This window comes from Vulpes vulpes, chromosome 1 (genome assembly GCF_048418805.1).
Source record: "Vulpes vulpes isolate BD-2025 chromosome 1, VulVul3, whole genome shotgun sequence".
Lineage (NCBI taxonomy): Eukaryota > Metazoa > Chordata > Mammalia > Carnivora > Canidae > Vulpes > Vulpes vulpes.
The window spans coordinates 185,887,289-185,905,980 of record NC_132780.1 but is presented as its reverse complement, the minus strand read 5'-3'; the positions used below and the strand labels follow the sequence as shown (position 1 = coordinate 185,905,980).

General features: G+C 41.2%; 2 long non-coding RNA genes across 2 annotated transcripts in view; one reads left to right on the top strand and one right to left on the bottom strand.

The window, feature by feature from the left end:
• Window positions 1–18,692, bottom strand: part of LOC140595511 (uncharacterized) — a 117,855-nt gene that overhangs the window by 62,158 nt on the left and 37,005 nt on the right. The window lies entirely within an intron of this gene.
• On the top strand, window positions 4,072–5,198 carry LOC140595507 (uncharacterized). Its single transcript, XR_011997191.1, has 2 exons — window positions 4,072–4,237; window positions 4,602–5,198. It is a non-coding gene; the product is annotated as an uncharacterized lncRNA (long non-coding RNA).

Sequence of the window (18,692 nt, the reverse complement as noted above, 5' to 3'; positions counted from 1 at the left end):
TTTTTTAATGAATATTCACCACTAAGAAAATCACTAAGATATCTCCCTGCTATCTTGTAGAGGAGGCCACTGAATCCAGAGAACTTGAATAACTTCATCGAAATCTCTCAGCTCATCAGGAGAAAGCTCAGGCCCAAATCCCGCATTCTGACAACAGGCCCCAGACAGCCTCCTCTCTGGATGCATCGCTGGAAAAAAATACATGCAGATGATCTCCTTTGAGTCTGTGATTGTTTACAAGGAGGATGACTGCAACGATCATCTGTTATTAGTTAGGGCACCTCGAATACTAATAGGACAATTAGAAAACACAAGAGCTTCTACTCTTCTTCCTAAGAGCGAAATAATTGTAGTAAGTTATCTGTATGTTGGACATTGGGTAAGTATTCCCCTAACTGTGACATAATTGGGTTCTTTTGGGCTCTTTAGTACAGGGGCAAATTCAAAGCTGAGGCAGGTTATACAATATCTGAGAAAACATGTACTTAGCATCAATGCTAAGTTGTGACTTGAATGGAGATTTCACCTAATAATTTAAAAATAGCATTTAACAGAAAGAAGCTGAACCTCAAGGTTCCCCCCCCCCAAAAAAAGTATACTTGTCCTCCATCTGTAGCAGGACTCCCTGCAACATTCCCTAGGCCTTAATTAAATAAGAGCAGGAGAGAGCACTGGGCTTGGGTTCAGGATAAATATCCCCGGCTTGAACACGAGATGTTGCTTTAATGACTTGGACTACGTCCAGAAGGCTCAGACTGGCTAGCAGGCAAAGCTGACAGCTACTGGATCTCGCAGCAATAACATTCTAACCAATTAAAAGCTGAGCTAGAAATAATGGTTTGTCACTGAGTGGTGTTTCAGAAACCAATTGGTCCAGATTAACCAGAGGATTAACTTTTCTAACTGAATTTAAAGGTCACGGGAAGCTGACTTTAATGAAAGAGAGAGAAAAAAAGCATTCAATTAGAAGGGGGAAACCTACATATAGAAATTAGGTAAATAGATCTTGCTGTGTATTATTTATAGACAACTAACCAAACGGCTGTCTTCTTTTATGGCAGGAGTTCATAGTCAAGGATAAACATGGTCATTACAAAAAAGAAAATTAAATGAGAAATCAGGTGTTTCTAAGGGTTTCCTCTGTTGGAAAGGCATGGATGGGCTTCTAACTTCCACAAATGTATTCACTTTTCAAAAGGATTCTTGGTAGGTAACCCCAAACTACTTTTGACTGATACCTAACTCTGATGGGATCAAAGCCCAGTTAATGATTTGACTGTCTGCCTTGTGGGCGCCCAACTCATCAGATGGCACTTGCATGGGTAAGGCCACGCTAAGTGGCCCATTTTTATCAGAGCAAGTGAGACGTGTGCAAAGGGAAAGCTCCAGTGCCACCTGCAAGCTTTTCACCCACTGTGTGACGAATGACTCTTCTTATTCCTCCGAGATGCAGCTCTTCCTACAGCAACCTGCTCTAATGGCATCCATCCCCCATTGGGCCTGTCAACCCGCTACATGCAAGGTGGAAGTAGTTTGCTGCGGGTGAAAGAATCTTGGTGTAGACCAACCATGAGTTACTGTGTGCATTTCAGTGTTACCATGATCTCCGGTTTAAAGTTATCCTCTGCCCCCAGGACACAGAAGGCTTAATAATCACTTATGGAGAGAAGGCTGGGTGAGGGGAAGTTAAAGGGAAAGTAAGAGGGAGGAAAGCCGATCTGAGGGAAGCCAGATGTTGCTGCTGGATGGAAGGGATTAGAATGGCCCAACAGCCTGATCCGTTTGGTTCTGTCATGTGTGTAGAAGTTAAGTGAACTGGATTTTGATGCGAAGAGTAACACCGTATCAGAGTGCGTGAAGGACCTTAGAGAAGTATGACACCGCGACTGGTTCAAGGGGGCCTTTTGCTCTCTCTCTGTGATATGTTCCAACCACCCTTAAAAAGCTCCCATCCTAGCCAAGCCAGGTGGGGACTAGCATTTTAGCCAGGATCTGAGTTCTTGCAATGCATCTATTAACAGACAGACAAGACCCAGCCAATTTTCTGGACACTCTCCTCTGGTCAGTTGGTCTAATGTTCAGTCCAGCTGGAATATTCTTCTGAATAGACTTGAGCGCTCATTAAGTTCCTTGTGGGCAGAAACCAGATTTTATGCTATATTCACGGATAATTTTCAATCAGTTGCTCTGGTTTGGCTCAATGGACTACTAAGAGATTAAAATATTTCTCTACCTGTGGAAAATGGCTGCTGCCATGAGTGCCCCCCACCCTGTAATGCTCCCCACCTTTGCCGCCTGCACCTCCCCTTCACCATCCAGGCCTGGCCCAGAAAGGGGGCCCCCAGGAATCTGCACCCAGGGCCCGCTCTTAAGGGTGGATGTAAAATGGATGACATATTGCTCCTGCCTATATCTGTGCTCTGCCCTTAACAGATACTAATGTTTCTTAGGGGGGACCCCCATTGTTTCAGGTTAGAGAGGTTACCACATGGACTCCTCTGGACTCAGAAGCACCTGATGGGCCCTGTTACCGTCGCCTGGCCTATTTTCATGTGAAGAAAGTCAAACTAGTTTTCTTCATACAAAATACACTTTGCTCACTGAATTAAAATGGACCAGAGGGGGACTGAATTAACCAAATAGTTGACCATCTCACCTCATTCCGGGTATGACCTTCTTGATTGAGTTTGATAGCAAGAAACTTAGCATTTTCGATCATTCTTGGCTTTAGCCAAAGTCCTTTGTCCTAGTTCATTTTTCTAAGCTATTGGTTTAACTCTTCTTTCCTTTTGAATCTGTTTTGCTCAAGTCATAAGAAAGAACTTTGGCCAAATCGGCAAATGTCCATATTTTACACCTAGGAAAAAGTTCTTGTCTTCCTCATAGCATTTCGCCTCCAACTAAAGCTAGCGCTCCTGTGTAGGGGGAGCATGCGGCTGAGCAGAGCAGTGTTTATTCTACTTTTGAGACCTGGCTGAGCTACAACTGATAGGTTTTGTGAAAAGGGCCATCAACAGATGTTGCTGGAATTCCCTATCACGAGCCATGTACTCTTCTGAGTTGGAGGGATTCGGCAATGAGCAAAACCAAGTCCCTTCTCTGCAGGGCCTTAAAATAATCCTGACCGTCCGTGCTGTTTGCTGGAAAAGAATCAGAAATTCCCTGAATGTTTTGATGCTCTTAAAAAAGATTCTGCTAAATTATTTTTTACCTTCTTTTCCATTCATTCGAGTGACCATATTTTTCCCTATTATATCCTGGCTGGAGATGAGCAAACCTAAATCTGAAAAAAATCTCAGATACTTCTGGTTATATTTATTTATGCTACACTTATTTATGCTACAAGTCATGAGATGTAATCCTAAGCAACTACTTCTTCATACATTTTTCACAAAGGGAGCACCTGCTAGTAAAAGGCTAGGAGGATGTCTCTGTCCCGGAGTCCTCCCTGCACCACACTAGGGCAGGCCTCATGCTGGAAAGTTCTTCCCCGCACATCTCCACCTGTGCAAGGTTAGTCTTCCTTGTCATTTGCAGACTCACTGCTTTGGTGTATACTTTTCCCTCCATATGTGGCATAGCCTTTAAACATGAGGACGTTACAGCCATGTGAAGACCGGTCCCTTCTTTCAAATCTTTGCTTGCACACTGCCCACTCCAGGAATCCCTCCCGGAGAGAGCTCATCTCTCTTTCCTCTCTTCTCCGGCCCATTCTTCAGTAAACTCCTGCAGTCTATCTTGAATTAGGGCTCTTTGTGTGTGCAGCTGCCTCTTCTTCTAAAGCATGAGCTTCCAGAGGACTCAAGCTGTATTTTAATCATTTTTGTATTTCCCAGAGTACCTAGCACAGTGAGTTACACAGAGTAGTCACTTAATAAATGCTTATTGAATTGAAAAGAATAAAATAATTTACTGTCAGTGGGATCCTTTATCACTGACTCGAAAAGATGGAGAGAGAAAAAATTGGGTTAAGCTGAACCATACTCATTTTTGCAATATACTACACCAGACATAAAGATTGTTCAATATATTTGTTTCAACTTTCTTATAGAATATTCCTTCAATTCACAGATATACTGTATATTGGAATGCTGAAGTGAATTACACATGAGGCACCCTGTCTAAAGTATATGGAGTTTATAGAATTGCCTGGGCTTTCTGGGACCACCAAAATGAGGGAAATAAAGCCCATCAAACTTTTTTTGAAAGCCACTGGAGAGGAATAACATACAAAAAGGTAATCATGCAGTAGCAGCAGCAACCAGGCTCCCTAAGTTGTGTCAAACTGCCTGACTAGTTAGAGCCATGTTCAGGGCGTCTCCCGTCTTTTGCTCGAACTCTCCATCCCTCTGCTGCCTTGGGAAACATGCTCTCATTAAAAGGGATGGGAAACTAGCCACATCATTACATTCACTTAAGGCAGAGTTTAGCTGGTCAGTTCTCACCACTGTCAGCAAGAGCTGCCACTTTGGGATTTTGAGCCCTTATTGGCCTCATGGTTTGGGTTGGGATTTTTATTTGTCTTACTTTGAAATTTACATGTCTTTAGAACAACTAAAATTCACAAGAACAAACTAATTAATGGATTCCATTTTTGACAGCTACAAGAAGACGGATGAGAAAGTAACATGCTTCTGGCAGCGTGTTATCAATTGGGAGGCAACAGTGCATTCCCTCTATGTGGAACAGTGAGCTGGAACCGACACTGACAGATGACACGGCTCCTTGACAGTGATGCCTGTACGAACTGACAGCTCCACTTGCAGTCATTCAAGTCCACACTTTGCAGTGGAATTTTAACGGGCTTGATTTGCAGAATATGCTTTGCCTACTTCTCAGCTTGGAGTAGAAGTGAATAAAAATTTCAAAGCGTTCACATTAAATAGTGGATTCTGGGATCTCTTTCCCGACTTTCCTTTCCCATCACAACTAAGAGTAACAACAGTAAATAAAGCATCATCTTGAAGAAAACCTGCAGGATATCTAGGCAAGGAACAATCCTGCCCTTAAAATTAGGTTTCCTATAAATCAAAGTAGTTCACGTATTAGCCAGAATCTCATAGGAAGGACAAGCTGCCAAATTTCCCAGGGTAATTAGGATTTAATCATAAAAATAAATGTGTGGAGTGTGTGTCTATGTTCATGTGTATGTATGTGTAAATATATCCAAATCACAGTAAAGGGACTAGCTGATTTCATTATGGTTTTTTTTTTTCATTATGTTTTTAAGACTTATCGAATATACTGAAAAACCACCTCCAAATATTAGAATATTTTCCTTTAAAGGAATTAGGTTTACTCATTCACTCCCAGGTCTTAGATCATACTTTTTTATTTTACCTTTTATGCAATCTATTCTCTTTGAACAAGACATCTGCATGAAGCTGATTTTCCTGTGTGGCTTCTATAAAGTTACTATTCTGCGTCTCAATTCATTCACCAATAAAATGTAGCTAATCGCCCTGTCACCACCAACATACCTCACAGGCTCAGAGCAAGAAATAAGGGCATCAGGGGTTGCAAACTAGTGACTGGAAGGCCAAATTGGACTGGCAGGGGTGCTGTGAATTTTTGCATTTGAATGCCTCTAGGCTGGGCAGGTACCCTCCAGCTTACCTAGCCTCTGCTCCCTGTCTAACACTGTGTCTCTTTGCACATTTATGTAACTTGCCTGGGCTGTGAAGGCAATTGAGTTTGTGACCTTGGCATCATCAACCAATGAATCCTCACTCCTCCTCTGAGAAACACATGGTAATTCTATCACTGTTGGTTTCAAAAGATTCACCATAAATGGAAGAAGTAAATAGAATTTAATGGTGGAGACAGGCAAATGCAAATGCGAGAAGCATACATTACAAGGACCCACTACAGTGAAGGGTAATATTGGGATATACTGCAAACTCTGTCCCAAGGATGTTAACTAACACTGAGCCACACACACTGCTAGCTAGTAGTCCCCTTCCATCCCTAAAACCCTCACCCAAAAGACAAACACGTAGAGAGCAGACACCAGGAATCTTTTCTCAGGCCAAAATAAGGGACTTCTTTGTTACTTGGGTTATCTAGAGAAAAAGGATATCTGACCCAAGCTTCACATATGTATTATTACAAAAGGTTAAAGAAGTCATAGGGAAGGAATATGTGGGAGAGATGAGTTTCCGAAATGTCTTGAAGAAGAAAAGGTTTGTAGAGTGGTGGAGGAATTGAAGAAGTCATTTTAAGCCGAGAGAACGGTTAATGCAAAGGTTCAGTGATGAGAAAGACTTAAGTTATCGCCGCTAGAATGGAGCCCACGTGGTTTGTAATGAGGAAAAGATAAGGCTGGGCTCCCTGGATTGACTACAAACACAAAGTACTACAGCATGCCAATTTGTAAGGAAACACATTTCATAGACTGCATACAAAAGCCAAGTAAAATGTAATGACCTTCCATTTGTTTTATGGTAATTGGACATTTATTTCATAAAGTAAGTACTGCTATTATACCATGACCCGTGATAAAAAGGAAAAGTTCTCAGTTTACATTTCACCCATCATAACCTTGAATATTAAAATAAACTTACATGCTCCATTAACTAGAAAATAATTCCCTTCCATGCTTTGAATTTGCCTAGGGTGTGGTTCTCAGTGAGGACAAGTTCAATTGATATGCTTGAAGAATTCTAATTAAGAAACAAGGTAATTTCAAAGGTATGACATTTAATGCATTACTAGCATCTTTTTTTAATGGGATGTTTTTATTCCATTCTTCAATTTCTTGAAACCCCATATTTTTTTAAGGTTTACCTTGGTGATTCCTAGATCAATTAAATCTCATCAGCTAATTTCTTCTCCCATAGATGAAAAATGATCATAGGCTGATAAAGGATATTTGATTAATGCCAAGTATTCTTAGAATAGCGTATCAATGAGTATTAGTTGGATATTTATGTGCTAAGTGCTTTGGTAGCATTCAAAGTATTATTTGACATAGTTTTTCCCCTCTAATGAAGCAGTTGATGATATCAAATAGATAATTGCAGATAACAGATATCCTCATTAAATTAATGCTTTCAGCCAGGTTTTTCTTTTCTTGAATCTCTGGACAATTGATTTTTATTTGCAAAGCCCTTAACCAATTAAGTGATAGAGAAACACAAAATGGTTAAAATCTTAAACAGATCACGTAAGAATTTGAAATAAGATGGGTGGACTGTAAAAAATTATAAGAAAATTTCCCATTATAGATGAAAAAATGAGGGAAGAAAATTCAAATAAATAACTCTCATCAGGTAACAGAGGAGTAGCCAAGTGAGACAGGAGCCCCAAGTGCTTGGGACATCCAGGACTGTGGTCTCCCCAGTGGCAAGTGCATGCTGCATCAACACTATATTCATGCAGTGAAACTGAAAGCCTTTTCGTAGAAAAGACACAACCCAAAATTACTTGGCACTGGAGTGAGAAAATCAAAGCAGTCAGGACATTTTTGGTATCTCCTGATCTGGGTCACTGTCATTACTATGACTTGATTTGTCCCTCTTTTTTAACCAGGATAAAAAAAAAAATGGTTCTTGTTGGGACAGTACTCCAGGCATGTAAGCATTGGAGATAGGAGTATAGATGGCAGAAACCAAGGTAATAGCTCCCAGCTGGAAAAACCTCCATGTTCAATACACAAGTCTTAAAATGAATTAAAGACTTTCTTTTTGATTGTTTCTATACACTAAAATCAAGTTATTTGTTTTTTAAATTTTGTACAAAATCGTTGCATGGAATTATTTTGGTTGGCCTATTCCTTCCTCATCGGCCAGGATAAAGCTTTAAAAATGAGATAAGAACTTCTGTCTGATATTAAGTGACAATTTTATTCAAAAAGAACTGCTTCGTAACATATGTAGCTAGAAATGAGTGTGTTAATTGGAAATAGTCTTTGATTTTCAAAACCTATTAGTCTTATTAGCAATCATTTACTCTTTCTTTTCTTTCCTACACATAATTCGGGCTCTGTTGTATCAGGTTCACCTCCCCACATCCTCTGGGACTCCACCAAATGGATCTTAAGACAGGCCAGGAAAAGCAACTTCCACTTGGGGTAGCCACCATCTCTTTGCTGAGATGGCCCCTTGCTGTTGGCTCAGGCTGAGAATTCCCTCCTTCCTCTTCGTTTCTTTCATTCCTTCACTAAACATTTATGGACTGTGTGTCAGGCTGTGCTCAGTGCTGAAAAATCAACGGTGAACAACATCGGCTTGATCACTGCCCCCTGGAGCCTATGGCCTCAGCAGAGGCAGCTACGCAAGCAGTCACGGACCAATCTAGTAGAGGCCAGAACAGGGAAACCTCGAAAGGAAGTCCAACCCAAAGGCCTGGAGAGACTTCTGGAGGGAGTGACATGTAAGCAGATACCTAAAGGCCCAAAAGAATTGGCTGGTGAAGGGGTGGAATGTGTTCCTGGCAGATAGTGTAGCATATGCCAATGCCCATACCCAAGAGAATGTGAAGGAAGTTCAGAATGGCTGGAATGTACACACTTGTGAGGGGATGGTGGAGATGGGCCTGAAGCTGCACAGCTGGGCAGGGACGAGGTCATGTGGGACCTTATAAACCATGCCAGGCTAACATGGCGGCAGGGGGCAGGGGTGAGGAGCAATTGCAGGAACTTCTATTTGAAGCACATATCTGTTATCTACACTCCCCTTGTTATCAAGGGCAACAAAGGCGAAGAGAACATGATTCCTTTGCTTGAATACTCTACTGTCCTCTTCATCTTATTATGCTCTCCCTCCTCCTCTCTCTCTTCTCTCTCTCCCTCCACACTCTCTCGGCCTCCATCTCTCTCTCTCTCTCCACCCCTCTCTCTCCCCCCACTGTCTCTCCTGCCCTCCCACCCCCTTCTTTCCTTCCCTCTCTCTCTTTACTTCCCCTTCTTCCCTCCCCTCCTATCTCTTTCCCCTCTCTCTGTATACACTAGAAGAAAAGACTTTTCCATCTTTTGGGGGTTCTCTCTCCTTGAAATGGCCTTGCAAAAAATCTGTCTTCTTTTTTTTTTTAAGATTTTATTTATTTGTTCATGAGAGACACAGAGAGAGGCAGAGACACAGGCAGAGGGAGAAGCAGGTTCCCCATGGGGAGCCTGATGTGGGACCTGATCCTGGGACTCCAGGACCATGCCCTGGGCCAAAGGCAGATGCCCAATCACTGAGCCACCCAGGCATCCCAAATCTGTCTTCTTTAGTCCCCCAACACTCTTCTAAAGTGTGTCTTCCCTGATTTATATATATATATATATATATATATATATATTTATTTATTTATTTATTTATTTATTTATTTATTTATTTTTTAAGCCTCTATTGGGGTACCTGGGTGGCTCAGTGGTTGAGCATCTGCCTTTGGCTCAGGTCATGATCCCAGGGTCCTGGGATCGAGTTCTGCATCGAGATACCCACAGGGAGCCTGCTTCTCCCTCTGCCTATGTCTCTACCTCTCTCTCTCTCTCTCTCTGTGTCTCATTCGAAGAAATAAATAAACTCTTAAAAATAATAATAAAGCCCCTACTACTATCAGTCATTGTGCTTACTATGGGGGATTCAATGGTGAGCAACACCAGACACGTTGCCTGCTCTGTGAGAATTTACATCTTCGTTATAGATTCTTAAAGAAGATCCTAAATAAATAAAAAATAAGTATTTTCCCAGTGATAAAGGAATAAAAGTTTAGAAGCACTGAGCAACTTTTTCCCCCAAGAGCACTTCAGAGAATACAGATCTGGATTGAAATGAATTATTGGCTCACGTTTAAGTGCTGTTGACATGATGACAAATATTTAGGCAAGTTATAAACTGATGTGTGAAGGCCACAGCAGTATCTTCACTTCCCCATCTCCTCTCCCTGCTTCACTCAGAAATGTTTTGTGAAAATGTTTCAAACTGCTGTAGTATACTGTCACACCAAAGGCAGGTTTCCAGAAAAAAGAAAAAGAAAAAGTGGCAGCAGCTTCTCTGCCACCACAGAGATGAATGTTGGTCTGTTATTTATACCCTAGAGCACATGACTCCATGGCGTGCCTGCAGGCGTGACAAAAGCAGGAAGGAAGAGGAGGGCGTGTGGCAGGGGATGAGCACACATGGCTGGAGAAAGGAGGCCTGAGGGCGGGAGAAATAAAATGTGTGCAGTTTTTCAAAGGATTCAATGGGGAGGCATGGTCATTAAATCACCTTTGTTGGCTAAATTCACATCCCAGAGGTGAGGCACAGAATGGGCTGCTGTAATGGGAGGCTGACTCTAAGATTACAATAATTAATTGATGAGTATTTATTGACCGCCTTTGTGATAGATGGCACAGGGAGATCCAGGAGAGCAGAAATCCAATGAGGAGGTGGGGGTGCATGTCTCCTTTGGGCTGCATGCCACTCAGTTCAATCGCTGGGTGGGAGGAGCTGCTGTTCCCTGTGTTGGGGGCACTGACGCCTTGGAAAATGCTCAGGCTCAGGGCCCCTTCCCTCTGGTCTCTCTCATGCCATTTGGGGACTTCTTCTCATTGGCCATACCTTTAGAGAGTTGAAAAACTCAGTTTTGGAATGAGGCTGCAGATGCTGTGATACAGACAGTCTTTAACCAGGAAACTCGTGGGATCTGCTTTCCATCTATGGGGCATTCATCCGCCAATGGAAGTACTAGGAGAAATTTTTTACTGAGCTGACCATTGCTAATGGTCTGTAACCTGGCTGTCCACCAGAATAATCCCTGGAGGGGCTTTTACAAATACGCATTCGTGGCCTAATATCACACCTTCTGACGGAGTCCGAATTTTCAGAGTTACCAGAATCCTAAGTTTTCAAAACCTTTCCGGTTGAGTCCTATACAACCAGTCCTTGAATGTGTTGGGGGAAAAACCAAATAGCAACTCATACTAAGACTATGTTGTTTGACTCTAAACAGTTCACCTTCTGAATTTTGATTCAATTTACTTAAACATCTACCAAGTGGTGTATGGGAGTCACTAAAAGATATAGTTGGAAGTTATTTTTCTAAATGTAGGTTAACACCATTCAGCCCCTCACAACTACAGTAGTCCAATCTTACCCACAATTTTAGCTACTTGAGATCAGCGGCAGTCTGGAAGCAGATGCTCCTTTTGAGATATTGGCAGAAGGTCAATCGTAGCTAATGCTAAGTTGCAATGCCTTCGTCATTCTCTTCATCTCATCACATAGGCAGTGTATCATCTCACAGCACCACAAGAAGAAGGGGAGCATGGTACCAAAGGGACCGAGGGACCACATCCACATAACTCTTATTATATTATTATAATTGTTCTATTTTCATTACCAGCTGTTGTTGTTAATCTCGTACTATGCCTAATTTTATAAGTCAAATTTTATCATAAGAATGTATGTATAGGAAAAAGCAGAGTATATATAGGGTTCCATATTGTCTGTAGTTTTGGGTGTCCCCTGGGGGTCTTGGAGTGTATCCCCATGAATAAGGGGAACTGCTGTATTATTTTCTTTAAATATATTTTTAAAATATTTTATTTACTTATTTGAGAGAGAGAGAGAGAAAGAGAGCACAGTGGGGAGGGGTGGGGTAAAGGGAAAGGGAGAGGGAGAAGCAGACTCCCCAATGAGAAGGGAGCCTGACGAGGGGCTCCATCTCAGGACCCTGGGATCATGACCTGAGGATCAAGGCAGATGCTTAACTGACTGAGCCATGCAGGTGCCCCCTTATTATCTTCCTTAATGATTATAATAGCATTGGGAAGTAAATTCTATTTTTATCCCATTTTGCTGATGGAGACACTAGGGATTATGCCACTTAAATATCTTGACTAAGTCATGTCAGAATTTGAATCCAGGTGAGTATAACCCAAGAGCTTGAGCTCCTAACCTTTCAGCCTACTGAATTTCTGTGCATTTAATAAAGATGAGACTTAGAAGGAAACACCGTGCACTACTGTATGGTGATGATTTAAACAACTGGAAAAAATTATTAGCTTTCTGAGTCAAATGCTTTAGGTGGACTACTTTCTAAAGTTTTTTTTTAAACTTTTGAGTGAGCAATGTGTGAGTGCCATTCAAAGGTAAGAATGCAAAGATAAAGTACTGCTGAATTCAATATTTATGAGTATGAATAGAAAGTTACTTATTTACATAGGTAGATGTAAACATAGCCAAATATAGATGTCTATGATGTTTTCTTCAGTCACACTTTCTTAGAATTCCTACTCTGATATATTTTAAGTGATTTATATTTACATCAATGCTGTGGTGATTATGCACTTCAAGGTTTGCAGATTTTAAGGTAGCGTCTAAATTTGCATATGTCCAATAAAAGCAAATAGCAAAATGACCTTGATGCAAATGACATATTTTATTGAATTATGAGAAATAATAAATGTGACCAAATTATGAGAAATAATCAATGTGACCACAGAGGAAGTTCCCTTGACTATTTGTGCTTTTGAAAATTATCTACTTTCAGTACATAGCCATATAAAATAAATGTTTTTATATAAGATGGGCTGTTTGCTAACAGTTCTGGTTTGGGCCAGAAAAGACAGTGCTGAAGATAAAGAAGCATTGACAGCAAACCCGTTGGAGACCGACGATATATGTCATGGTCTGGGATGCACCTTAACCTGTTTTCACCAATTGAGCCACAGTGTGACTTTGAGTCAGTTTCATAACCTCTTCATACTTCAGCTTCCTTCTCAGTAAAATCAGGGTGAGAGTAGTACCTTTTTCTCAGGGAGGGATTGAAGGATGGAAAGAAATAGGAAATGTAAAGCATTTCCACGGTACTTGGCACAGTAAGCCCCCAAGACTGTTGGCTCCTGTTAATTCAATTCAGCAAATACTTACTGAATGCCAGTCATAAAAAGCAAAAGTTGTCTAGCTTGTGGATCATAACTGTGTCGGGCACGAAGCCACATACTTTCCATGTATGATCTCATTTAATCCTCACAGTAACCCTATAGCGTCAGTGTGCTTTTTACCCCATTTTATTTATTTATATTAAAAGATTTATTTATTTATTCATGAGAGACACATAGAGAGAGGCAGAGACATAGGCAGAGGGAGAAGCAGGCTCCTTGATGGGAGCCTATTGTGGGACTCGATCCTGGGACCCCTGAGTCGAAGGCAGACGCTCAACCACTGAGCCACCCAGGCATCCCTTTACCCCATTTTATAGGTGAGGGGACTGAGGCCTAGGGAAGCAGTGCAGTTAGAAAATCTGACACTAGTGTTCAGATAAGCAGGCCAAACCTAGAGCCGGCCCCCCTTGGCCATCAGGCTGCAGCTCCATGCCAAGCACACGGCTGGGCAGTGGAAGGCCACAGTGAGCTGGAGCCACAGGGTCCTTTGCCCTTGAGAATGCCACAGTCTAGAAGAGAAGACAGCCATTAATCACAAATGACAAAGATAATTATTGTCTGGCATTCTCTGAGGAATTGACATTTGACCTGATCGACGAGTCCAGAGGAGTTAGTCTGATGAACGAAGGGTGGTCACCACTGGGAGAGCATTCCAGGCCAGGAGTTGTTCCAAGTCTTCTCCAAGAAGCAGGGAGGTCACACGTCTCTACTGACCTGGGAAATCCACTCAGCTCAATCCCTTGCAACCCTTCCACACTCATCTCCAGCAACAGGCCCCACTACCTCTTGCTTCTGGTGTCCTCTCACTCCAGACCTCTGCCTACCTACCTTTGCTGTATGTGTTTGATCCATGGGGAGCTCAATCATTCTTGCCACAGCACGTGGTGAAAGTCTAGTCCCATGTCTTAGCCTTCCCTCCTCACCCTGCCGTCTCAGAAGACCCACATGCAGCACTCCCAAATGAGTTGATGGCTTCTGACTCTGGTGTTCCCTTCGAATCTCCAGCCCTGTAGGAGTAAAACCAACTGGACTAACTCTTAATAAGCTCCAAAGATGGCATTTGTTTCTAATTGTGTTTTCTGCTTTCCTTATAATGTGGTATCATGGGTTCATGGCAGTGTAGGGTCCTAGACGCCAATCCAGAAGAATAGAAAGAAATGCTAATCAATCTCTTGCTAGCCCACACATTTCTAGCAGTTTGGTGTTCACAGATTTATGCTACCACCTGATAATGATGTATGTGTGTGTGTGTGTGTGTGTGTGTGTGTGTTGGGGGTGTGTATGTCCTCAAACCCCAGCTTCTGGAACACAGGCCTCCCTTGTGGTTCTATAAGTCATCTATCACATATGTTCATATATTCTTTCTGCTGATATTTTTATGTGTTTTTTTTTTAAATTTTTATTTACTTATGATAGTCACACAGAGAGAGAGAGAGAGAGAGAGAGAGAGAGAGGCAGAGACACAGGCAGAGGGAGAAGCAGGCTCCATGCACCGGGAGCCCGACGTGGGACTTGATCCCGGGTCTCCAGGATCGCGCCCTGGGCCAAAGGCAAGCGCCAAACTGCTGCGCCACCCAGGGATCCCTATTTTTATGTGTTTACTAGTGTCATATACTCTTTGGGGAGCAATTAATAAAACAGACAAATTAGCTGCTTCCTTGCAGCTTGCACTCTAGCGATGGAGCAGACATTCTATATGTGGGTAGATTATTACAGATGAGAACATGAAAGAAGTTAGGCCTCACTAAATGGCTTGGGCTTTTCCAGATTCTGGTTCTTTTACAATGAGATTTCTGCCATTTTCTGTGTGTGTGTGTGTGTGTGTGTGTGTCTTTTGTCTCTCTCTCCCTCTCTCTCATTAATTAACCCTTAGTCTGTTGAAGCTGTATTTCTTTGGCCACCTACAAGACCGCTTTCTTTCTGAAACTATTCACTTCCTCTTGACCCACTTCATGGAGTTCAATTTTGATCTCTTAAACCGTAATACTAGAGCCATTGACTAGGCTCCTCTGTGTGATTCATACCTGTCCCCTATCTTTTAGAATATGTATCTCCCATCTCTTTGATCCCACAGCCCCTAGCTTTGCCTCCATTATAGTATTTCCACACTTGAGGGCAGAGATTAGGTCATTCCTCTTTGTAACTCTCTCTCCCTCACAGACACACACACCACCACCTCCACCTCCATCACCAACACCACCCTGCCCATGTCAAAGCTGCCAACACTACTATCTTTGTGTCTTGTACAAAGTAGGAATTCAACAGAAATGGTTTGGGTTGAATTGTTTATCCATTAGCAATTAACCTTTTACAATGCCAGTGCAGTCTTTTAATAACTCTAGGCGGCAACGTAAGAGCTCCTGCACTCCCAAGCTGGCAACCAGGATGATTCATCACAGATGATTCTACAGGAAGTGACCGACCCTTGCTGCCCAGCTGTCCATTAGCTGTGGCCATTGTAAGAATAACCAGAGGCTTTCGAATTCTATGTCCTCTCATGATCCATGAACTCCCAGAAAGATAGATACATAAAGGAGAGGTCTGTTTCAAAAAGCTTTGCAGTGCTAGCCAGCCTTTAAAACCTTATTTATTGTGTTCATAATACGTCAATTTAGGACTCATGTTTGGTCAACTCTGCTGAAAAATGTTAGAACTGCAATCTGAGCTTTCTTTGTTGGTTTGAATTTTCCACAAAAGAATTTCCCCTATAATGAAAATAACCAAAAGGGCTTTCATTCATGAAAATATTTGAGGCATCTGAAAGCCTAGTACATGTAGGAGTACTTTTGTACTGGTCTTTTTGAAGAAAATTTCTTTTAACTCTTTTTTAACTGTATCAAAAATGTTATGACAGATCTCTCAGCAATTGCCTCTTCACAAATGACTGTAAAACAGACACTAATTTTTAGAAAAGATATTTTCACTGGGAGTGGACAAAAGTGGAGGGTAGATCAAGGTTAGTCTCAGTAAAAGAAAATAAAGATTAAAAAAAGCCTCTAGGGGTAATGGACTGAAAAAAATAAACAATAAATTTTCCAAGGCCAATTTAGGGCAAATTTTCTATGGCGAATTCTGATTAAACAAAAGAATAAAGTGGGAACTCACCATGTCATTTGTTCTCCATGTGACTTGGAGAAATTGTGACTCATGCTTTCCTTAATTTTATCCCTTGTTACTTTGAAACTCAGCAGAAGACTTGGCCAGAGTTAGAGCATGAGAAGCACAATTCCTTGACTCTTTAGCCATCCAAGTTTCCAGAAAGAGGGTCTTTCAGGAGATAGTGCAAGTGCAAGAAAAGAAGTAGAATTTATCATAGCAGAGAAGAACGTAAAGGAGGATGCCATGGGAATAGAAATGGGTAGAATTTTTTTTAAAGAATTTTTATTTCTTATTTATTTTTATTTATGATAGTCATCACAGAGAGAGAGAGAGAGAGGCAGAGACACAGGCAGAGGGAGAGGGAGAAGCAGGCTCCATGCACCGGGAGCCCGACGTGGGATTCGATCCCGGGTCTCCAGGATCGCGCCCTGGGCCAAAGGCAGGCGCCAAACCGCTGCGTCACCCAGGGATCCTGAAATGGGTAGAATTGTTTTAGAATAGATACAATTTGCTTCAATTTAAAGTTAGAAAACAATAGATTATTCCCTCATTAATCCATTCAATGATCTAACAGATATTTATTTAGCACCTGGTATATGTCATAATGAAGAGTAAGAATGGATATATAGGGCATGTGGAAAAAAATAGCCAGGTAGTAAAATTAAACAGACCTATTTTAAAGACCCTATTGTATTACCAGCATCATTTACATTGAAACATTCCATAATCTTCTGTATTAAGGATTCCTAGAAGTTTCTCTAAGGCTAATTTAGACATAAATTCCAGCTTCCATAAAACCTATAAAAATTCCGTATTTCTTCTAAGAATCATGAAAAGTAAAGCAGTGAAGTTGTATTAGAAGCTGCAGTGTTGGGGATCCCCGGGGGGCTCAGTGGTTTAGTGCCTACCTTTGGCCCAGGGCATGATCCTGGAGACCCGGGATTGAGTCCCGCATCGGGCTCCCTGCATGGAGCCTGCTTCTCCCTCTGCCTGTGTCTCGGCCTCTGTGTGTGTGTGTGTGTGTCTCTTGTGAATAAATAAATAAAATCTTAAAAAAAAAAAAAAAAGGAAGCTGCAGGGTTGGTGAGTAGATTAGGTGTGCTCTACAAGTGGTAAGGTATATGTCATATTGAAAAATTAGAATTTTAATAATAAAATTGTTAATATTTATATGTTAAGAGTGACATTCTTTCCTTGCTATCCTTAAAGAATGTCCCAAAAATATAATTCATTAATTTAGGAATTAAAAATACAAATTAAAATAGCAATGAGATACCTCTTTGCCTTCAGATCAACAGATACCATTTTACAATGATAGTGCCTATTGTTGGTGGGAGTTCTTGATAGTAGGAAACCTCAGATAACTGTCAGTAGAAGTATAAATTGATACAATCTTTCTGGAGGACATTTTAATACATATATCAAAAACTTTTAAAATATTCATTCCTTTTGATCCAGCAGTTCTACTTTGAGGAATGAGAGCTATGTAAAAAAGATAAATATCCAAGGGTATTCATTACAACAGTATTTATAATAACCCCAAATTGAAAATCATTAAAGTGTCCAATAGGGATTATTAAAAATTTAGGTTGCATCTATTTTTTTTGTCATATTTTAAGCATTAAAAATCACAGTGTAGAATAGTTAATGCCCAGAGAAATGTTCATCATCTACTTGTTAAATGAAAAAAAATAAATGATAAAGCAGTGTATAATACACATGTTTTGGTCTGCTCAGGCTATTAGAACACAAACCACTAACGGGGTGGCTTAAACAACAAAACTTTATTTCCCACAGTTCCGGAGGCTGAAAAATCCAAGATCAAGGTGCCAGGCAATTTGGTATCTGATGAAACTGTCTTCCTGGCTTGCAGAGGACCACTGCCTTCTTGCTGTGTCCTCATGTGGTGGGGAGAGAGAGGAGAGAGCAGCGGGAGAGGGGTAGGAGGAGAGGGGAGTGTCTCTCTGGTGCCTGTTTTTAAAAAGGCCACTAATCCTATTGGGCTGGGACCCCACCTTTATGACTTCATTTAACTTTACCTCCTAAAAGCCCTGTTGCCAAATAGTCATGTTGGGAGTTAAGACTTCAACATAAGGATGGGGAGAGTAACAAACATCTGGTCCCTAATGACATGTATATTTCCAAATACACAACTGTATTATGTACATATGGAAAGAGGCCTGAAGGCCATGCATGATATGTATCAAAATATTGACAATAATTATGTGTAGGAAGGATTGAAGGATTGGTATTGAGGTAGTAGGTAAGTAAGTTACATTCTCTCTTTGTGAGTTTCTGTCAATTCAAAATGTTCTATTAAGAATGTATAAATATCATCTCCCCTTCTGCAGATTGTCTTTCTATTTTGTTGATGGTTTCTTTTGCAGTGCAAATCCTTTTTATTTTGATGTAATCCCAATAGTTTATTATTGCTTTTGTGTCCCTTTTCTTAGAAGACTTATCTAGAAAAACAGTGCTACGCCTGATGTCATAGAATTGCTGTCTATATTCTGTTCCAGGGTTTTTATGGGTTTAGGCCTCATATTTTGGTCTTTGGCCCATTTTAAATTTATTGTAGTGCATGGTGCTAAAAGGTGGGTCCAGTTTCATTTTTTTTTGCATGTAGCTGTCTGGTTTTCCTAACATTATTTGTTGAAGAGACTGTCTATTCCCCCATTGGATATTCTTGCCTCCTTTGTTATAGATTAGTTGACCATATAAATGTGGGCTTATTTCT